Genomic DNA, 8,408 nt, shown 5'->3' with positions numbered 1-8,408 from the left:
GGTAGATAACTCAGGGGCTAATATAATACACATAATGAAAATTCAAACAACAGTGTTAAAATCAATAGTAAAGAAAATAGGAAATACAATACGTATTATAAATAGTACGTACATAACAATAATAATACGTGCATAATATTAATACACGTTAAGATATGTAAAATGTAATAATCATAAAAAGTAATGAGTAAGATTTTCGCTATTTTCGGGGGATAAGAAGAAAACAACGAAGTATAAATACACGTAAATTGTTATAAATTAATATATAAAATAAAACCATGAGTGAGAACACACCGATGTTCGTAAAGTATCTATTAACACTGAAGGCGATCGAATTTCTAGGGAATTAAAGAATGAGTTATTGACCGGACAACCAATTTGTACGTGGGGATGGATTATGTATAGGATTTAGTTTAAACATCATGTCCGGGAGTCAAATCGTAAATGATCATGCCGCTTTCGCCGCACGTTTTAAACCAAGTAATTATACCAATTACTTCATTTGTACACGCGGTAATAGACGAGCCGTATACAACTAGTTCAGCTGTATAGACGTGGGTACGATTTTGGAACAAATTTTTGCACGACGTAGGTGCAAAAGGGGGAGTCGAATTCGTCAACGGTATACCTACGGAGATATTTGCACATCGATAACAGGGTTAAGGGGTATTTCAGCATTTTTAAATATAACAGCATATACCTATTGGAATAATGACGAATTCAATTTAAAACTAACTAATATCGTAACAAAGGAAACCTTATATTCAGGGTACATAGGAAAACTTAATAAAAACGGCAGAACGTTAAACTTATTGGAAGCTCATGGATTGGTCTGCAATACGAATTACCATATCACGCATTGTCACGATCCAATTGCTGACGTAATTTTAACAAAATGTGTTTTTGACTATGTAGTCGCGAAAATAAGGCCGATATATTTATATAGACTAGGTAAAAAATATAGAAAAAAATAAAAAAAAAAATAAAGATTAAAAATTTTTATTAGAATAATTTCACGGTGAAGGTAATTACGTAGATTGAACACGATTATATTATTTTAGATTTATCGAAGAATTAAAAAAAATATTAAGCACCGAAGTACATATTTATAAATTTAAGGAAAATAAGATGAAATCAGTATGCTTTAAGAAGGCGCACTAGTAGACAAAATATGGCATAAAAACATTGTTTCGTAATTCCAGGAATACGGCTTATTGAAGCGTTTTACAGTATAAATATCTATTACAAAAATTGTAGAGGAGAATTTTTTCTTGAAACGTAAGAAGCCCGATTTTCGATATTCTTATTAATTAGTAAAATAATTAATTGATAAAGAGTTTAAAAAACGTGTTAATTTACCATGCAATATTGGACGATTGGAACAAGATATCAAAAATCGGGCCTCTTACGTTTCTAGAAAAAATTCTCCTCTACAATTTTTGTGATAGGTATTTATACTGTAAAACGCTTCAATAAGCCGTATTACTTGAATTATCGAACTATTTGGGTATGACTAAAATACTAATTATTACGATATCCTAACCTAACCAAGACGTCAGAAGTGTTAAGTTGGTTTAAGTATTATCCCATGTTTTTGTGAACTCTGTGGTCATTGCACCAAACCAAACCGACCACAGAGACCCCCTCCCCATAACTAGCCTGCACCATCGTCATTTCTTCGGTAGGTCTTTCCCATCCTCGATTGTAGTCGTCGTGCGTAGAATTGCCTACCAGTCAAGCATCAGGTAAAGGCACATATGGTTGCCTGTCCAGTGCATTATTAGGCGTTAGTGGTGACATAGGCCATAGTCAAAAACATAAATCGTTCTCGGGCATCACCGAGTGGACCGTTCGGGTATTCCCTACTTAGGGCGATAATAAATACAAAGTGTTTGCTTATTAAAAATGACACATTATTGTATAAAAATACTTTTAAAAAGTATTTGAGATCCTATTATTATACAGTATACCTAGTATTTAATAAACTGTAACAAATTAATAATTAAAAATAAATATTCCTCAAAAAAAAATTTTTCTAATGTATTTCAAATTTAAGTATGAAATACTATTTATTTTTATCAATTAGTATCTATATTTTACTAACCGATATATATAGGTATTATGGGGATAATATAGATTTTTTTTGTTAAACAACGGTAGTTATTTAGTACATACCTAGGTATATTTTTGTCTTGCGGACGCGCGAGAGTACGGGACAGTGCCTTCGCAAGTGTTAGTACCATGTAGGTATATAGTTGTATAAACATATACCACACGCATATTTACATGTATAATGCGAGCCACAATAAATTAAATTCAATTCGGTCAGTTCCCTACCATCCTAGTACCATAGAAGTATCATAGTACCATCCTACAGCTAATGGGCTCAGTTGCCGGACTTAAGACTAATACAATATTTAAGAATTAAACAATTCTACATGGCAGAAAATATATTATTACCTATACATAATTATATTTCATTTTCATATAATTACGCGGAAGGCTCATGATAAGGCTCATTGATAATCAAAAAAAGTGGTACATGAAAATGTTCAAACTGTGTAGGTGGTAAGCGAATATTGAAAGTATGAGAACCGGTGGTATATTATATAGTATAATATAATATGTTAGTTTTTACACCAGTCGAACAGTAACATTACATTTTCACACCGACCGTTTATCAGTGGAATAGATTTATAGTATCTATATTATTTGTAATAATTGTTTATTTAAAAAATGTATAAAATGTGTATTACAGTGAGCACCAATACAATGTGTTTGCTTGTTAACAGTGATTTTTAAAAAGTAATTGAGTACCTATTATGCAGTATACCTAGTATTTAATAAACTGTTTAAAAATAGTATTGAAAATATTCCTCAAAAAATATTTTTTTTTATTTATTTTAAATAAACAGTTGAAGCTATTGTAGGTATGCCATCTATGAACATTTAATTTTTTTATCAAAAAATAGTACAGTTGTGCGTGGTAGCTGTGAATATAGGTAGGTGCTATATTATCAAAAATCCTAAAACTTATTAGATTTTGCTTTAAAATTTTACACAATTTAGTATACCTATACAAAATATAGTTATATAATTGGCTTTATGTTACCCCAGCTACCTAGAATTTTTTTTAGATTATTTTGAAACATACATATTTCAACGGTTTAAGACTTAAGAACAATTGTGCAAAATACAATTTGCTAAAATCATTATTTTGAAAGTTATTTCCTTCAAAAGTGGGCGACTTATCGTATTTTAACGAGCTAAGAAAGATAGGGAAATGAGCGGTATTTACCTATATTTCTGTTTTACCAGACACCGTTTTTATCAAAACTTATATAGGTAATCATGCTAAAAACGATGGTGAAGTCAGACTTTAGCGATCGATCTGAGTTTTATCTTTTAATTATTGTCCGAGTGGGTGTGTATGAAAACACAGTATATTTCCATTAACTAAAACTTTTAAAGTTTAAAACTAAGTTTGACCTCCAAATTCTGACTTCACTATCCTATTTTAATGCTTAACTATTATAGTTCCGTAGCCAGGTTTTTTTTTCGGGGAGGTGGGGGTTAAATATTTGGTAGGGCTACTACCGGATTTTTACAATATAGTAAGTCCGATACTAAAATACCTCTCTAAAACTTTTAGATTCTGAGAAAAGCGATGAATGTATTGATTTTACAATGATGTGTTTTTTTTTTTTATTTTTGTGTCTGTCATCACCTTTTAGGACAGTAAAAGTGCTTGGATTTTCTTCAATAGTAACTTTTCTGATAGGAAAGTGAATCTAGTTGGTACTTTGGGGGGTCAAAAGTAAAAATTTCCCAGTAGTTTTCCCAAGCGACGTTAAAAACAAAAGAAAAATTAAGGAAAAACGGGAATTTTTACGCAAAATCTGTTTTCGAGAAAATCGATTTTGGTGTAACTCTAAAACAAATGACCGTAGGGACATGAAATTTTGACTGAATGTTTATATTAGCATTTTCTATACACCATAAAATGTTGAAAATATCCTAAAAGTGTCGGGTTGTCGATCGACGCAGGTCTTACACCGTAGAGCGGTGGCTTCGTAGCTAGTCAAACAAAATATTTTGACTGTTTTTGAGCTGTTTACGGCCATTGTCAGTTTTCTATTTTTTTAGTTTTTTTTTCTATAAATATCAATAAAATTTTATCTGTTGAGTAAAAAAGCTTGGAAATTTAATAGAAGGCTCCAAGGTTATTGTTTCAAAGGCAGATGAAAAAAATTAAAAATCCTTAGTCACAGTTTTTATTTAAATAAAGATAAGAAAACTAATATAAGATTACTCATAAGTTTCTCTACCTTTATCAAAAAAAAAAATGTCTAGAAGAAACTTAAATTAAATTTTTATGAGCGTCTGAAATTTATATTTTTACAACATTTAATATTTACTCGATTTCTCATGTAACAATTTTCTTATTTTATTGTAATTAAAAAACGAATGACTGTAGATACTTGAAAATTTCACTGAATGTTTATATTAGCATTTTCTATATACCATAAAATGTTGAAAATATCCTAAAAGTGTCGGGTTGTCGATCGACGCAGGTCTTACACCGTAGAGCGGTGGCTTCGTAGCTAGTCGGCGCTCGAAAGGTGCTTGTAGCCGTGAAGCGATGTAGTCGTCGTGGGTTGCCGGTCGACACGGGTCATCACGGGTCGACACGGGAAAACGGCCCTTTTCGGGGCCACCACATCCCCTGACAAGGCATTAAATTGTCCTTGCCGAGCCAGGTTCGCCGTCGGAATACACCGGTTAGGTTAGGTTAGAATAGCGCAATGTTAGCTTCGATGTCTTTTGGCATGTCATTCATGTACACAGAAAATAAATGTGATGAAAGACCCCTGAGGGACGCCTGCACTTATTTTTCTGGAGGCTGATAAGATGTTGTTGGGCTGTAGTTGTTGAGTGAGTATCAAGAGTGGTCAAGGTCGTTCTTCTGTCTGGAGTTTTCTGGAATTGTTGTCATCAGTTTTCCCGCCACTTTTTTCCAGTCTGAGACTTTGAGCATTATTGGTGGGATTTTTGGGTTGTTTTTAAGAGGCTGCGACGAGTGGAGTGCGTGGATTTGTTGTTGTAATCGTCATCTTCACTTGATGTAGGTGTTGGTTAAATGTCTTTTGCATTATCTTCAGTTGTGGCATTGTTTTGGTGTTTGAGGATTTAGAGCTTTGTGTGGACATTTTTTGCATGGGGTTTGAAGCTTGATTTTTGTTTGGGTAGATTTGGTTTTAGTGTTTTGGATGGTGTTGGTTCGTAATTGAGGTGGTGAGTATACCAGGTTTCTACCTTTCTTAATGGTAACGTGTGCTGGAGGTGTTGTTGTGCGCTTGTTGTTGTTTTTCGCGCGGTTGGGCTGTCCTGCTTCGGTACGCGACCCGGCCGCGTCACCCATCAGGTGACTTGCCTCGTGGTCTGAAGGGGGGGGGGGGATTTTAGTTGGTTTGTACTTACGAAGTGAACGTAGGATCCCGTCTTGATTGGGACTGGTTCATGAGGGTTAGTGAAACTGCTGCTCTTTACGCTGGATGATGATACCTTTTCTAAGTCATGCACAGTGGAAGTGAACTTGACTACTTTTCTACTACGTTAACTGATGATGACCCGAAAAGGGCCGTTTTCTTAAGATGACGTCGGGTTGTCGATCGACGCAGGTCTTAAACCGTAGAGCAGTGGCTTCGAAGCTGGTGGGCCCACGAAGGGTGCTTGTAGCCGTGGAGCGGAGTAGTCGTCGTTGGACTGCCGGTCGACACGGGTCTTACACCGTACAGCGGTGGTCTTGTAACGCGTCGGCTGTTGAACGGCGCTTGTAGCCGTGGAGCGACGTTATTGTCGTTGGGCTGCAAGTATGTTGAGTAGCCAGGGTTCTTCTTCTGTCTGGAATTCGCTTGTTGAAGTTGTTATTGTTGACAGTAAGAAGGGTTGAAATGGACTGACTAGATCGTCGAAAGTGTCCGGGATTTATACCCTTTTCGACAATCTAGTCCGTCGCTGATTGGTCCAAGTGAATCATTTGACAAATGAACATCACACCGTTGTTTTAACATTTCCATTTAAATGGTGTGGTTTTCATTTGTCAATTTTTGTTTTGTCCTATCATTTTGTTTGGTGGTCTTGAAAAAAACCTTTTTCATATATCATGCTGTTTGTTCCGTAACACCTTCTAAAAAAAGAATTTGTCTTTAAAAGCTTAAACATAAATCTTTAACATTTTCATGGTATTGTAACGGATAATATCCGTTTACTACTACTAAATAATGAGCATAGGTAATAGGTATAATGAATAATGAAAATATAATATTACAACGTATAGCGATAAAAAGAAAAAAACTAATAGAAGAAAACTGCAGCGCCATGGCGACCGTAGGTCGTGAAGAAATATCGCCGTCCGCGCATTCAGCAGGTCGGTAAAGCGTCGTTAAAAATCGCGGTAATTAGTGGACCACTATAGTTTTGTTGGAATTTTTTCAGCTTTCCGCTATCATACAACACTTGTTTTCTCACCTCCTGGAAGATACCAGCAATCGAAGAAAACTCCCAGCACCACAGCGTCCGTACGTCGTGATGAAATATCGCCGTCCGCGCATTCAGCAGGTCGGTAATGCGTCGTTAAAAATCGCGGTAATTAGTGGACCACTATAGTTTTGTAAGGAATTTTCTCAGCTTTCCATCAATTTACAACACTTGTTTTCTCACCTCCCGGAAAACACCAGAACAGCGAACGGTCCATGCGCTGTGGCGTCCGTAGGTCTTGACGAAATATCGCCGTCCGCGCATTCAGCAGGTCGTTAAAGCGTCGTTAAAAATCGCGGTAATTAGTGGACCACTTTAGTTTTGTAAGGAATTTTCTCAGCTTTCTGCGAATAACAACACTAGTTTTCTCACCTCCTGGAAGATACCAGCAATCGAAGAAAACTCCCAGCACCACGGCGTCCGTAGGTCTTGAAGAAATATCGCCGTCCGCGCATTCCGAGGTCGGTAAAGCGTCGTTAAAAATCGCGGTAATTAGTGGACTACTATAGTTTTATAAAGAATTATCTCAGCTTTCTGCGAATAACAACACTAGTTTTCTCACCTCCCGGAAGATACCAGAAGTCGAAGAAAACCATGGCGTCCGTAGGTCTTGACGAAATATCGCCGTCCGTGCATTCGGCAGGTCGGTTAGGCGTCGTAAAATATCGTGGGAATTATTTTTTTATTGCTTGCTTGCCGGCTCAAGTTTTGTCTGTTTATTAAACATACCAGAAATTATTTCGATTTTTTTTCGATTAGTTTGTGGTAATTTTATATTTTTAGCCGCACCACCCATTTATTTTTTTGAGACATATATTGCCCAAATTAAAAGATAAATGTAAACACGCGTCGGGAAAAAAATTAATTTTAATTTAGTTAAAATAAAGTATTCAACTAAACTGACACAATACGCAGAATAGTTGAATCATACACGACTGTCACAAGTTATCTGAAGTCAGTGATCAATGATAATTTTTAAGAGTGCCAATCCGTTGTAATTTTTAGAATTTGTATTCATTTCAGATTTTAGAAATTAAACTGTACGAGATTATGATACTGTTATGTGCTGCCCCTTCAGGGATCCAGAATGATGTTGATTTGTCATAAAATGGTAGTCAAATTAGAACAGTAAATGCAATGTTATTTATTATAACAGAAACAATGTATAATGTCGTCGTTTGTCGTAGTAGTCGTCTTGTATATGGCTAGTGGCGTTGTGTTGATGGTCCAGGTACATCGGATTATGTTGTGCTCCTGGCGTCCTTATATGTGATGTCGGCTCTTTTGATCTGGTCGGCGCGTGGACCTCGGTATCCTTGAAGATGTTATTCTCACAATGAATGAAACTGCGGCCTCGTAATGGCAAATCTGTTGTTGTCCGCTCTTCTTGATTAGTTTACCAAATGTGTATTTTAATTGGTTCCCGAAATGTTATAATATATGGAATATAATATTTCACTGCTTCGAGGTCATATCTCAAGGATAAACACTTTTGCCTGAGTAACAATTATATACTAACAAGTGAATCGGTTACCCACACATATTATGGTGCTGGGAGTTTTCTTCGATTAGTTTTTTTCTTTTTATCGCAATACGTTGTAATATTATATTTTTACTATTCATTATACCTATTACCTATGCTCATTATTTAGTAGTAGTAAGCGGATATTATCCGTTACAATACCATGAAAATGTTAAAGATTTATGTTTAAGGTTTTAAATATAAATTCTTTTTTTTAGAAGGTTTTACGGAACAAACAGCATGATATATGAAAAAGGTTTTTTTCAAGACCACCAAACAAAATGATTGGACAAAACAATAAGTGACAAATGAAAACCACACCATGTAAATAGAAATGTCTAAACAA

Source organism: Metopolophium dirhodum, chromosome 1, assembly GCF_019925205.1.
Source record: "Metopolophium dirhodum isolate CAU chromosome 1, ASM1992520v1, whole genome shotgun sequence".
Lineage (NCBI taxonomy): Eukaryota > Metazoa > Arthropoda > Insecta > Hemiptera > Aphididae > Metopolophium > Metopolophium dirhodum.
Note: the sequence above shows the minus strand (reverse complement) of the source record.